Below are 15,117 nucleotides of genomic sequence, written 5' to 3'. Positions count from 1 at the left end.
CCACGTAGTAGGACGTTACTGCAACGGCAACTACGGTGGAACGCTGTCAAACAGAAACTGTGAAACATAAATATTCCATACGAAGTGATGACAACAGGGATGTGCAGTGCTTACTGCAGCATCATATCTCCTGTATCATTCAGCACCAGTACGTGCAAACGAACACGAAAATACCAAGTAACTGAGCCTGTGCCTCGATGATGCAATAATGTTGACTAATCAATTCTTACCCACAGCCATAACATCTTACAATATCCGTTCTATAACATATGTGCATTTGTTTCATGATTTGCATGAGTCAACATCCTCTCCCGTGCTGAAAACTTTAACGAGCGGTGCGCAGCAATGCAGACGCACCACGCAGACAAAATAACGTCGATCCGTATTCCACATCCTGACCGCCGGCTACGGACAAGAAAGAATACAACAGTTTCCAGCCGACGCTCCATGGCAACGAGCACGAGGCATCGCGGTAGCGACATACAGCGTCATCGATACCACACGACGAGAAATTCGCCGACAAAAATAAAACTCAAAATATTACCAACACAATATAAAAAATTTGATGAACACTTTCATATAAAAACCATATGTTTGTTTCCTTTTCAGAAACTTTTATATTTGATGTAAATACTTGTAATACCAAAACATGTAGAACAAACTTATGTAAGTAACACAAAGTGTTAAATCTACCAGCTCTTACGAGGTTTTTCTGGGGTTTCCCTGCGGCCCTCGTCCAAATGGAAGAGCTTGTTATATTGTAACTGTCCGCAGCCATGTTATGTAAAAAGACTCAAAATGAGTGTGTACCCATGGCCTAATACACGGTAAAGTGAACTGAAAGTGACCAACGAACGAAAGAAAAGTGACACTCGTGGTCTACAAGGACCAAACATTAAGTAGTGTGTTCCTTATAGCCCAGGGGGCCATGTAGTGTCCCTTTTGCAATATTCACCCTTATCGAGGTGAAACATAAATAAAAATGACTGTATGTGACCGAAAATGAACTGCAAACATCGATTTATCTGCGAAAGGTAATAACACTAACTGTAAAAATATACAATATAGATCGATAGATACAGAAAAGACATTATTTTTAGTGTATGAGATTATAATGTGTAAGTAATTAAAAGAAGTATTATCATCTCTGTAAGAGTATGAAACACAATGCAATGTTCATTCTTCTGTCTAGTCTGTTTTGTTCTGTTCGTTCTGGTGTTAGCTGGAATAAGGTACGCAAGCTATTGTGCTGCGCTAGTATTTGTTTCTGTCGTAACGTGATTGCAAATATTTAATGGTGTAAACTGTGTCCTAGTAAGGATATATTAGTATAAAGTGACCTCCGTGTGTTATTTCAAGAACCTACGCCACATTTATCTTATGAAATGAATATTTAATGAAAATTATTTAGCATGTTTCCAGCTGCTGCGGAGCGAGTAACAGTGATCTCTGATTGTTAACAATTAGCCGCCATTACGTGGTACATTTAAAAATATTTTTTCACAGCACAATGTCTGATAGCCGGAGTGGAAGAAATTATGTAAAAATATTCAGTGAGATTAATCGAAGTAATCCAGTGAAATAATTTTATTAAAACTTGTCTATTTTCTGTGATAGTGAAGTGGAGCTGAGTAATACTACGCTATTGCATTTACAGTAATTTGTAGGGAGCCTGGCGCTCGATAAAACCAGATATAATACGTAATTGTCAACCTACGAAATTCATTATTTTGCTTATTATATCTCTTTTGTATTTTTTTGAAAGCTAAAAGTAAAAACTAACTCCACTAAAAATCAGTAACAGATCACGATAAATCAAAGGACAAACAAATTTACTAGGAGAGTGTTTCCTCAAAATAAATAGTTACATTATTTTTTTAAGAGATATAATACAGAGGATGAAGAACCTAAGGGGCTGGATGTATTTTGCAGTGATTGTATTTCTTTATTGGTACTGGGAGTTGCATTGTCCAATCAGTTCATGTAAAATTTTTGTAATGATAACACAGAGTAAGCACAAAACTAGCAATTACAACATGCTACACGGTAACTCCAGTTTTGTATACATACCAAGTTCAGACATCCACTCAAGTATGTCAATAAATATTTATTAAAGAACAGTACAATAGGTCAGCAGTGCAGTACCCTTATCGTACGAATGCGTTATGCTTAAAAACTCCCACAGAAAGTGTATTCAATTAAATAAAAAATGTCGAAGGAAAGAAGATACTGTAAACACAAAATCTGTTTAAACTGAAATTACAAATGACAATAAAGATATAATTATACAGTAACATGTTTCATCTGTATGGTTTATATTCATTCAAAGCCCCAAAAAGGTCATAAACATATATTTAGTACGAAAAATGAAGAATAATGGGCACAAATTGCTTAAGCAACAACGAGAAAATAACATTTATTCCTCTCGATGACATATTTTCAAGCCGGCCGCGGTGGTCTAGCGGTTCTGGCGCTGCAGTCCGGAACCGCGGGACTGCTACGGTCGCAGGTTCGAATCCTGCCTCGGGCATGGGTGTGTGTGATGTCCTTAGGTTAGTTAGGTTTAAGTAGTTCTAAGTTCTAGGGGACTTATGACCTAAGATGTTGAGTCCCATAGTGCTCAGAGCCATTTGAACATATTTTCAATCAGACCCACCATCTTTGTCAGAACACATTTCACATAAATGCTGCACACTTCCAGCGTATGTATCACATATGAATTTTGATAGGTTTCTGTTTTTTTTTTTTTTTTCGAGCTTTTGCATCCTTCTATCTGGCAGGCCTTCTGCACCGGCTCCTTGAGTATTTCAGTGGTCACTGTAAACGCATGAACAGATATCTTCCTTGACTGTACATATACAGAGGAGAGTTCTTCTGCTAATTTGAAAAGAAACATTCGGTTGCTACCTTTTCCTCCTGTTGTCGCTCTGTAAAGAATCCAGTCGTTGACTCCAGCAAGGTGTAGGATGTTGAGAAACACGCGGATAGTCCATTTGTGGCAGACTTGACAGTGCACAGACGAGACATCTGGTCCAGAATATCAACTCCAAATTTAGTGGAATTATAGAAGTTCCCAGTTTCAGGGAGTTTCTTCTGTGATTGTTTGTCCACTGCAGCTGATTGGTGCATTGTGCTCAACAGAAGAACATTCTTCTTGGTCTTCCCCTGGAGGGAAGTATAGTATAATAAAATAATGGAATAGATGATAATAAAATGCGTTGCTTTTTAAAATGTATTGAATTAATGAGATTAATTTTCGGCGTGAATGACAAGCACAATAAGCTGAGCTATGCCTGGAAATAAGTCCGTATTAGTTCATATTATTTTGCAGGGCGGAGTAGTTTCTTTCTCCGCTGTAGATTTGTGCTTACCATTCTTTATAATACTACGTTTGGTCGCCGCGTTCACCTTTGAAGTCTTGACCGTGTTCCTATTAAGCTTATCGGATCTTCGTAATTTTCCAAAGTACACAGGTGGGCTTCAGTTATTGTAATTATTGTACTATTTGAAATAACAACTCACACGACCTTTCTGTTAATAAAACAATACTGTATTTTTCTAAACGGTGCACATATGAAATACACACTCCTCACTTATTCATAGCGACCCCAAAATGGCGGTCTACAATTACTCGTTAAAAAATTGGCGTGCTTCTCACTCTTTCACTAGCTGAGCGTGAATCCCTCCTTCCTCCAACTGGTACCAAAAAAAATCCTCTGTTTATTAACAACTGAAAGTCAAAAAATACATGACGGTAGGCATAGGCTCTATGATGGGCTACCGCTTCATCTTGTCTCTTTGCCTTTAAAGAAGACGAAAACATAAAGGAAATGCAAAAGGTTTATCACAGAAGTAATGGTTGTTTCACCAGATTTGAGTAAGAGCGGGCCGGCCACTGATAGCCGATCGGTTCTAGGCGATTCAGTCTGGAACCGCGTGACTGCTATGGTCGCAGGTTCGAATCCTGCCTCGCGCATCGATGTGTGTGATGTCCTTAGGTTAGTTAGGTTTAAGTAGTTCTTGGTTCTAGGGGACTGATGACCTGAGATGTTAAGTCCCATACTGCTCAGAGCCATTTGATAAAAGCGGATCATACACAGTTCTTGTTGTAGACTTGGTTGATAGAACAACTTCTCTCTGGATTTTCTTCATTGTACGCACTATGCTTGCGTTTCGTCACTTCAGCTGCTCTGTAAGATGTTTGACTGTGAAGAAATTGTCAAATATTACATTTCTTCCTTTCGAAGTATAAGGTTGCATAAAACACGTATTAATATGCTCTGCAACAAATCTGTTGGTGGGTCTTTCACTTTGTTTACCCAAGTAACGAAATTCATTTACCATATATTTACAAATGGCACCTGCTGCAAGTCAGAACTTCAAATTTGTCTGGTGTATTACTCATGAATTGTATAAACCGGCATCAGCCTTTGCATGGATAGAGCTACTCATCTACAGTAATAAATGCACCTATTTTATAGTTCTGGATACAGTTAGTTATAAATGAATTTCAGACTGGGGTAGCTACAGCAAAGCCATCGGTCTTGAGTCTTTCGGCACGAGTGTAGAGGGAATCTTGGCCGTGGATGGGCTGTCAGGATGCGCCGTATTAAAACTCGTCCGAGTTTCCCAAGTTATTTCCAGCTACACTGCCCCAGTTGCTCTCGGTCTGTGTCACTGGGTTCCGTAATGCTGAGGACACCACTTCACTGTCTGTCAAACGGCTTGGCACGGAATGGCTGCCTCAGCGACCTGTGCAGCGCACTGCTGTGTGCCGGCCTTTTATGTCCGTAGAGTTGTGAGAACGTCAGGCTGCGCCGGCAATCGACTCAGCAGTCTCCATCCCCATTATCTCAGCACCGCTCGAGGGAAGCCGCAGGGGGGGCCGCTGCATGCTTCTTCGCCATTGTGGCTAGGATCACAGCGACAACAAGCGCCTGAGATCCGACATCCAAATCTGCCTTCCTCACCTCAGGATGACTCTGGCGTATGTTGGGAACCAACAAGACTGCCTGCATTAGCAAGCCATGGCGTGGCCCACCACTGGCTTGCTGCAGATCCCATGTTGGCCTTAGATGGTCGAACCAGTGACCTGCTGTGGACTGAAACAATATCGCCCCATCTCCTGCTGCTTGTAGATGGTGATGTGACATGCCCTGCTGTCCAGGAGAGCTGTCACACTTGAATGCCTTGTTAGTGAACCGGTGCCTATTTATATGCAGCTGTGCGCCTCTGTTTTGCTAACATACCACTCTGAGTCATGTACTCATAACACCTGGTTTTGGCTACTGGGCCCCTTCTGCCTGTAACTTGCACCATGCACACCACTGTTTTTACTCTTTTCAGCGGGTCAATGGCCCTGTGGCCTCCATTCTACTTCGCAACCGCTGGTAGTGTAACTTACTGTGAACAGGACAGCACCTGGCTGTAGCTTGTGAGCTCAGAAATATTGCACATAAGTTAACCTTTTCCCATCTTAAACGGTGGTGCTGCTACATTATTCCCCCCTTTGGAAAGACCTAGTCCCCGGGTCGACCTATAACTACTCTTAAACTTGTTTGTTTCAGAACATCCTTATGACATATTTACTACTACTAGTCGAAAACTTAGATGTGGTATAGTCCCCTTAAGGCACATGACATGTGACAAAACGTAATTCCTTACTGGATGACCTCTTTACTTAATGCTCAATGAACCCCTTACCTACCCGTCTTACGCCCTCATTATCCAATCCACTGGGATTTGGACTACCATCGGTTCCCTCCTGGAATTAGCTCTCCACCTGATCAGGTCTAAATAACATACAACAAAGTTAAGGCTGCGATGGCACTTGGTACAGATGTACTCAAATGATCGCATCTTGTCGTTGCCTCTCCCTATATTGAGCGACATGCTGCACAAGCTGTTCGGCTGATACGTTCCCCTCTTCCTCTGAAATGAACTGGTTTATGGATCTCAACATACTTGACTCCAGAGTTTGATTTAACAAGGATTCTGCATTGGCAAAAACTCTAAAGTTGCTTCTGGCCAGTACAGCTGTGGCTGTGTAATATTCAATTGCATAACTCCTGAAATTGACACTGGCAGATGGAATGTTGGTCCTATTATGTTTCACACAGTTCTATTGATTAAAATTCCACTCCCCTCGATCTCTATGCTTTTCGCATCCCAAGCCATTGCAAGCTCAGTTTTGTGTCCATGATGTCCCTTGGACTATCTCTTCCCTCTTGGATAAAAATCACTGCACTGTGCACATGTCCGGATCGGTGCTTATCACCCTGCCTGGACATACTGTTACCTTTCCTCTATGTCAGCTCCATAACTGCTCCCTTGTTATCTCGGTGTACTGGCTGTTAACTGCTGAGATCAGCAATACCTCCTATGTTCTTAATTCTACAAACTTGCTCAACGCTCCCCTTTTCAGTGACCTGAGGACAGTGATCACCATCACCCTTCCTTCCTCTTCAAAAAGACTGCTTTCCCCAGCAGGCTCACAATACTCTAAAACACATACAACATATGAAAATACAATTCCTAATTAATCTACGCAAACCCAAAATACATAATAAGAAAACAAAAAAACTGTAAGTACCCCACTAGTTTCTGGAATGCAAAGCATATGGTACATTATACCGTACTTCCTGGTTTTCCCTGCGCTTAACACCTCTCTCCACTCTCTCTTTCTTCCTCTTCCTTTCCTGTGACATGCCTGGAATCTCATTCGGACAACCCTTAAATGGCCGCAACTGCCCAATGTGTACTATCGTTGTTCTAGTTGGCAGCTGAAACTTAACGTTAATGGGATATGTCGTTTCAACTACTTGGTATGGCCCTTGATACCACGCGACAAACTTCTTCGTTTTCCCTTTTGGCGTATAGGGGCTGGACAGCATTACCCATTGCCCTACTTTATACTGTGGTAAACTTCCTTTCTGCTTCACTGAATCTTACTGCCTTTCCAAGGCCTTCGTATCCACCTTTTGTACCCGTTTACAAACATCCTGAATTGTCCTCACAAACTGACGTACAGATTCACTGGTCCTTTCTTTCTGTAGCTTCACTAGATCAAATGGTCACGGCATCTTTCACCCATACACTACCTCATACGGAGACAGACAGGTATTGGTATGGACTTTTGCAATCTATGCACATACAATATGCTTCAAATACTCATGCCACTGATGATGGTTAGAATCGAAATAAAAACTAAGCATCTTCCTGATTGTTCTGTGTAACTGTTCTGTCCTTCCGTTCGCCTGTGGATGCAACGTACTCATCCTCAACTTCTTTACCTTCGACAATTTACACAGTTAGTTCATTAAATCGGACGTGAAGTTGGTCAATTGGTCAGTAGTTATTATCTCTGGTACTCCAAACATCAAAATCCAGTTATTTACTAACGCTTGAGCAACCATTGCTGACTATTGATTTGGCATAGCCACCATCTCCCCATACCTCGAAAAATGGTCTGTTATCGTCAGAACGAATCTGTTACCAATGGTGTTCGACTGAAAGGTCCTAAGACATCAATTCCCAACATAGAAAATGGACATGTCGCTTCCAGAAATCGTTGAAGCTGTATCTGTTTTCCACTCGAATCTACTATCTGCACACATGATATACAATTCTTGACATACTGATACACATCCAATTTCCTGCCCCTCCACCAACACCCCTCCACCACTCTCCTATTCGTCGTTCTAAACTTGCCATGACCATATAACACGAGATCATGTGCTTCCTTTAAAACCTCATATCTCAGTTTCACTGGCACTACTACCGTTGGCCCTAATTTCGTTTCCCTGCACAGAAGACCCTCGTACATATTTAATTGTGGTTGTGTCCGATACAATATACAATCGCTGTCAGCGTCCTGTAATTCTTGCCATACTGCTACAACCTATAGCTTCTACTTTTGCCGCCTTTCTACTCAGTGTATCCGCATTGCCGTGTTTCTTCCCCGCCTTGTGCACCACCTCGTAGTCGAATTCACTAAGCCGATCAACCCATCTAGTGAGTCTAGTAGACGGATCCTTCAACCCCAACAACAACTTCACTGCAGCATAATTCGTCACTACCCGAAATCTTCTCCCATATAAATAACATTTAAAATAAGTGATTTTATAGATTACGCTAAGCATCTTCCTCTCTGTTGTTGAGTAATTCCTCTCTGCTGTGTTCAACTGCCTAGTCGCATAGGCTACAGGATATTCTTTCCCATCAATTTCCTGACTAAGAACACACACTAATGCTTGATTTGATGCATCGTGTGCTAGAATAAACTCCATTTCAAAATCTGGAAACACAAGAACTGGACTTGATGTTAACACTTGTTTCAGTTTGTCAAATGCTTTCTGACACTCTTCTGTCCACTCAAATTCCACACCTTTCTGGAACAATCGCGTCAATGGCTGTGCTACATCTGCAAAACCCTTCACGAACTTTCGATAGAAATTGCAAATTCCGACTAATGATTGCACTTCCTTAACTGTTTTCGGCTCCCAAAAATCCCTTACAGCTAGTACCAACCTCGCATCTGTTCGCACTCCGTCCTTACTGATCATATGAACTAAATATTTCACTTTTCCAATGAAAAATGACACTTCTCCAGGCTAAACGTTAAACGAGCTGCTCTTAACCTCATAAACACTTCCCTTAACTGCTGCTATGCTGCTCCATACTACTTGAAAACGCTATAATGTCACCCAAATAGACAAGACACTGCTGTGGTTTCAAACCCCCAAACACACTGTCTAGCAACTCTGAAACGTTGCTGGAGCGTTTTTCAAGCCGAATGGCATTCTGATATACTGGTAATGGCCTCTCGGAGTAGAGAAAGCAGTTTTTGGACGATCCTCTGGAGCCACCTCTAACTGATGAGATAACCACCTGTCAAATCCATCGTAGAGAAGTACTGGCACTGTCCTAAGTGATCCAGAGTCTCCGATATGTTTGGGATGGGGCATGCGTCCAAGGAAATAGTATCAGGAGTACAAGGGCGTTTTCTTTTATAGGAAAAACGAAGAATCTGATTAATGGTGTGTATGTATTGTAGAACATCGTATCAACGAATTTATAAGACACACACATGAAGTATGGGGACATTATGGAGTAGGCAAGCGTGCTGAAAAATTGCAACACATCGTTATTTTCAAGATCTGAGAAGACGAGTCCTACAGGTATTAAGAAACTGTGCAATATGTCAAAAATAAAAAAGAGTCCAATGTGTCAAAATAGACTGCGCTACACTCAATACTCACGAAAAACAGTCTAGATATAGAATCCCTGGACATAGCTGGTCCATATCCAAGATGTAAAGGAGAAGTAAGGTAAGGAATAGCACTGTACGATATTTTCTCGAAACATATCAAAATGTATGCCATTAAAAAATGCAACAGCCACGAATATCAGAAAAAGAATTGAGGGAGACTATTTGAGAGGAGGAGGTAAACGAAAGGTACTACTAACAGATAATGCTTCATATTTCGCTGGGTATAAATGGAAACAATTTATGACCTCACAGGGCATAATGCATATATAAGTAAGCTTTATTAACCTAGAAGCAAGCCCAGTAGAACGAGTGTTTCAAGAATTTAACCGGTTTTTTAGGACATACATCCCTCACAAACACACCCGATGGGCAGAATACCTAACTCCTATCACGCAAGTTGTCAGTAACCTTTCACACTCTTCAACAGGTTTCACACCTAACGAATTGGTGTTCCGGACATAACAATCGAATGAGTGGGAGTCGCCCCTACCTAAGGTACCCACTACAGAAATGACACTAGAAGACAAAATCAAACAAGCCATGTTTACCCCAGAAAAGGGCCGACTTTTCAAAATTATTAACACGTTCCACCTGTGATATTAGCTTCGTCCAGTAGCGTGTCTTGTTCAGGTATTTTTCAAAGTATTCATGTAGATTACCGTATTTCCCATTGAATGGTGCGGGGTTGAAAACCTCGCATCTGAGTCTTTCTTGCACTGCCTCAGACTAATAGTTGTCGAGGGAAGGTCGTTCAAATTGGATATAAGTGCTGCAACGTTCGGCCACTTCAGTCACCCATAAACAAAACGTCACCTTCCGTCCACTTGCGTGGAAAAGCACTGATAAATACTACTGGGTTCATTCTTTTATCTTCGGTAATGAATGTAGGAAACTGTCGATGTCTCAGCAAACCCTCGTCTGCAAAAATAGTTAATAGACACATGGCATATTCGGTCGTTATTGAAGTTACCTGTAATTTCGGTTGGTAATTGCTCAGGTTGTGGGTATGTTTACATTTTGCACTCTGCAGCTGTCACTGGTACCTGCTGTAGGACTCGTGACAATTTGTGGATAAATACCAACAGGTTATGGTTTGTTCACTGTAGCCTGTGTATTATTTACGTTCATATTTCGAGATCTGGTAATATATTCTTCTAAAAGATTGCAGATCCTTTCTTCCGCAGCCTGTAGCTTAATGTTTATCTTGTTCACTATTTTTTTTCTGAGTAGCCTTTTCTACTACATCTGTGTATAATTTACAATCGGTTACTAACTTCTCTGCAATAGTTTTACTCTTATTTAACGTACCTGCTTCAGTTTGACTAATGATACCTCTCAGATTTTCGTTCATCTTCTCCCTCTCCATCTTGGCACATGCTGCGTCAACCTGTAATGTTGCTACCCTTAAAGTAAGTACTTCTACAGCTAGAGGTACACCTTCGTAGTCTTTATTTAGATTGTTAACGACAGTGGTTACCTTTTTTACTACAAGTGGTTTTGTGTGGCTTCAATATTTGTGTTTGCGTCTCTGATTTTCTTTATCTGTTGCTCTACTAGATCATGATGATAGTTAAAAGAATCTACCTTCTGTCTTAACTCCGTAATGTTACCGTTAACTTCGGAAAGTGCTTCATGCTTTACTTGTTTTTAATATTATTCAATTTTTCGCCGATTTCACTGCGAAAATTATTGGCTAATTCATCGAAATTCTGTGAGACCGTGTCATGCAAATCCTTGAATAATTGTTTTCGTCCTTGTTTCATTGTAATTAGTTCTTGTGTAACAGTGTTTTGTTACTGTTTTACCCCGTTCATATCTTGTTTCATATCACTGAAACTAATGTTGATACTATCTAATTTCGTGTTTATGTTAGATAACTGCCATTGCAGTGCGTCCGTTGTACTACTGTAGTTGCTGTTACCTTACGTTCCAAGTTAATGTTTGTGTTGTGAGAAAGTGGTGTTTGTAACGTTTTGTGGAGATCCATATTGGAATCGCGTTCCAATGTTTCACTCATGAGCGGTATGTCGCTCTGGGAGAAGCATGACATTGTCTCGTCACTTGTAAACATTGTGTCGTCAAGGTTATTCTGTTTTGGAGCATTGGTATCATTTGTCAAACCCGTTCGCGCAATTCTACGCCATCCTTGCTGATTGCGTTTTCGCTATCGCTATCAACAATGGACACATATTTTTCTGCCATGTTGTATGAATATGCAAAAATAAAAATTTTACAAAAATGTTAAAATTTCATATGCTAATTGTTACACTTGATAATTGTAATCTACATTATGTCAAAGCCTGTTTTACGTCTATTATGCGGCGCAAAGTATTGTACTGCAATTCTTTATGTTTTACTGACAATGTGTATCACACTGAAAAAGTTCTGTAATTTTTTACAATAAAATTCAAGGAACGGAATAATGAGGAAAACGTTTCTATCTACATCAAAAGATGCACTACGAAGCGTAACTATGCAAGCAACTTGCGTAGCCGTCCTACCTTTGCTGCACAGAACAAAACAGCTTCCGGTTACTACGAAAAATTTTACGTAACCTGTGTCCAATTCTTTTACCTTTCCTAAATTTTCTCCTCAATTTTAGCCTTTTTGCTTTACTTGCTCCCCGTTGTGATTCATGCAAACAGAAAATATCGACAATTAGTTTTTATGACTGACAGCACGTAGAAATTTCTTACTATAACAAAGTTAACAAACTCCTCACAATCAGTGCTCTGAAGTCTTGGTACCCAGGTCTCCAGTCGTGTTATAATGAAAAAAAAGAGCAATAATACATATATGAATGAAAAAGAAACATTAATTTTTATTATATGACAGCTACATTATTAGAAATGTAGTGCTTATATGATGTTTGGCTAATCGGACTCCCTCTCTTACATTGCAATTGCAGATGCAGGTAGCAGACTTCAAGGACATCAGTACGTGTCAAAAATAAGAAAATCCTACTTACTTAGATCCACTTCACTTATTTCGAAACATGTATGATACAAAACACTCGAAGCCCTTCATACTCAGAGCTGCACATCTTAACAGAAACTTCTACATACGAGAGAGTGAGAAAACCGATCATTTATAGAAAGTGAATGATGGTTTTTTTTTAATGGTTCGCTCCTTACCGCGCATTCATAATTAAATTCTTTGCCAACGCTTATGGTCCAGTGTTTAATTTTTTGTTTTTAATACGGTAAATTATAACTTTACGATATCCTGGGGGTCTTTCACCATGTACCTACACTGATTCCACACGCAGCCATATGACGCTGGTTTTAAAACGAGCCTGATGGACAGGGACCGGAGACAGTGTGATGCCTTTTGAGTGGCTACACGATTCAGACTTGACCGGAAATGCTGCTGACAGTGAACGGAGGTTCGTTTTTAACGGCTTTTCATTGATAACTGCGAAGGGAAATATCTGCAACGGACATTTGCAATCGGGTATCTAACAAGTCATTCCAGACAACACAGGGCGTGGTCAGTTGTGCATACTGTGGTCCGATGAGTCGTCATTTCGCTTGAGTGATCCAATGAGTCGAGAACACCGACAGGCCAATGAAACATTTGACCCACAGAGTTAGGAGGATGTACGAGGGGCGTTCAATATGTAATGCAATACATGGTTTTTCTTGAAAGCAGGTTTGTTTTATTCAGGATTCAAGTACACCATATTATTCCGCAGTCTTTTGGTTACAAAATTCTGTTTTTCTACAGAATCACTGTTCAATGTGATGGCCTTAAACCACCTTACTATGGGGGCTTTTACGACATCATGGCATCATTCTACTGGTCGACGTCGGAGCCAACATCTTACTGCATCAATAACCCCCCCCCCACCATCAGCACCACCACCATCATCCATGGTAGAGCACTTGCCCGCGAAAGGCAAGGGCCCCAAGTTCGAGTCTCGGTCCGGCACACAGTTTTAATCTGCCAGGAAGTTTCATATCACCGCACACCCCGCTGTAGAGTGAAAATTTTATTCTGGATCCACGTACTGAATCACTCCGAGTCCATCCTACATTGGGCCAATCAGATGGTAATCAGTGAGTACGAGATCCGGGCTGTAGGTTGGCTCTGAGCACTATGGGACTTCATCAGTCCCCTAGAACTTAGAAGTACTTAAACCTAAGGACATCATACACATCCATCCCCGAGGCAGGATTCGTACTTGCGACCGTAGCGGTCGCGCGGTTCCAGATTGTAGCGCCTAGAACCGGTCGGCCACTCCATCTGGCCGGGCTGTAGGGTGGATGAGGGAAAACAGTGCAGTGAAGTTTTGCGAGCACCTCTCGTCTGTGCAGACCTCGCTCTGTCGTGGAGAAACAGTTCATTTGCATTTTGTGGCGACGAACACACTGAAGTCGTCTCTTCCATTCCCTACGAGCAGCACAATATGCTTCAGAGCTGATTGTTGCACCGTGAGGGGGGACATCAAATAGAATAACGCCTTCTGAGTTTTAGAAGAACGTCGCGATGACACTACTGGATGAGGGTACGGCTTTGAACTGTTCCTTCGGAGATGAGGTGGTGTTGCGTTATTCCATGGATTCCCGTTTTGTTTCCGTTTATAAGTGGTGAACCCATATCTGATCGCCTGTGGCGGTGCTGCACAAAACATTGTCACGATCATCTTCGTAACGCTCAAGCAATACCGCACATGTGGTCCTTCGTTGTTCTTTACCGTCTTGTGTAAGGCGGCGAGGAAACCAGCGGGCACACACTTTTGAGTACACCAACTGATGGACGAGTATCTGAGCACTATCAACAGAGGTGTCTAGTTGAGGAGCGAGGTGTTTGATGGTGATCCATGGATCACCTCGAATGAGAGTGCCCGCACGTTCCAAAATTGCAGGAGTTACAGCGGTGTGCGGTAGGTCGGCACGCGGGAGGTTGGACAAGTCAGCACGACCTTGTTGCAATGATGACAGACGCCACGCCCAACAACTCACCGTGCTTTTGTTCACTGCCCAGTCTCCTCCGACATTGACCAATCGCCTACGAGTATCTGAGATGCTCTGGTATTCCTCCAAAAGAAACTCAATCATAGTCCTCTGTTTGAAACGCATCTCCATTACATACGGTTCAAGGCTACATAGCACCAGTACTTAACAGGACTTCATGAAAGTATAGAAGCTGAGGCGGGAATATTCCACGATGTGATATAACAAATTACGTATTTTTTCAACCAAAACTGGCCTTGGAGGAAAATGTGTTGCATTACTTATTAAATGCCCCTCATAGTTCTGCTCGGAAGTGGTGCTGTCATGTTTTCGGGGTGTTTTCTGTACCGGGACGTGCGCACACTCATTAAGCTGACCGTGAAAGTGAATGAGGAAGTTTGGCTCAAATGGCTCTGAGCACTTTGGGAGTACTATGGGACATCTGAGGTCATCAGTCCCCTACAACTTAGAACTACTTAAACCTAACTAACCTAAGGACATTACACACATCCATGCCCGAGGCAGGATTCGAACCTGTGACCGTTGCAGCAGCGCGGTTCCGGGCTGAAGCCCCTAGAACCGCTCGGCCACTGTGGCCGGCTTAGGTTTATGACGCCGACGTGATACCGTACAGACTCCACGCTTCCGCAAACCCGAAAACAGCACAGATCTTTGTAGGTGGTCGGAAGATTATTTCAACATAATGTCTTTTTAAGTATCTGCCTAATTTCTATGAAACAGCGCCTAAAAATGGAAGGAACACCGTGGATTAGGACAGCTTGTTTCCTCCTCTTCCTTCTTAAATCAGTGCTAATTTGATATGTGGGGCATCCATTATGGATATGGATATGGTACTCAACTTCTGAGGTCATCAATCCCCTAGAACTTAGA

Source organism: Schistocerca nitens, chromosome 8, assembly GCF_023898315.1.
Source record: "Schistocerca nitens isolate TAMUIC-IGC-003100 chromosome 8, iqSchNite1.1, whole genome shotgun sequence".
Taxonomy (NCBI): Eukaryota; Metazoa; Arthropoda; class Insecta; order Orthoptera; family Acrididae; genus Schistocerca; species Schistocerca nitens.
This window is presented reverse-complemented; position numbering follows the sequence as displayed.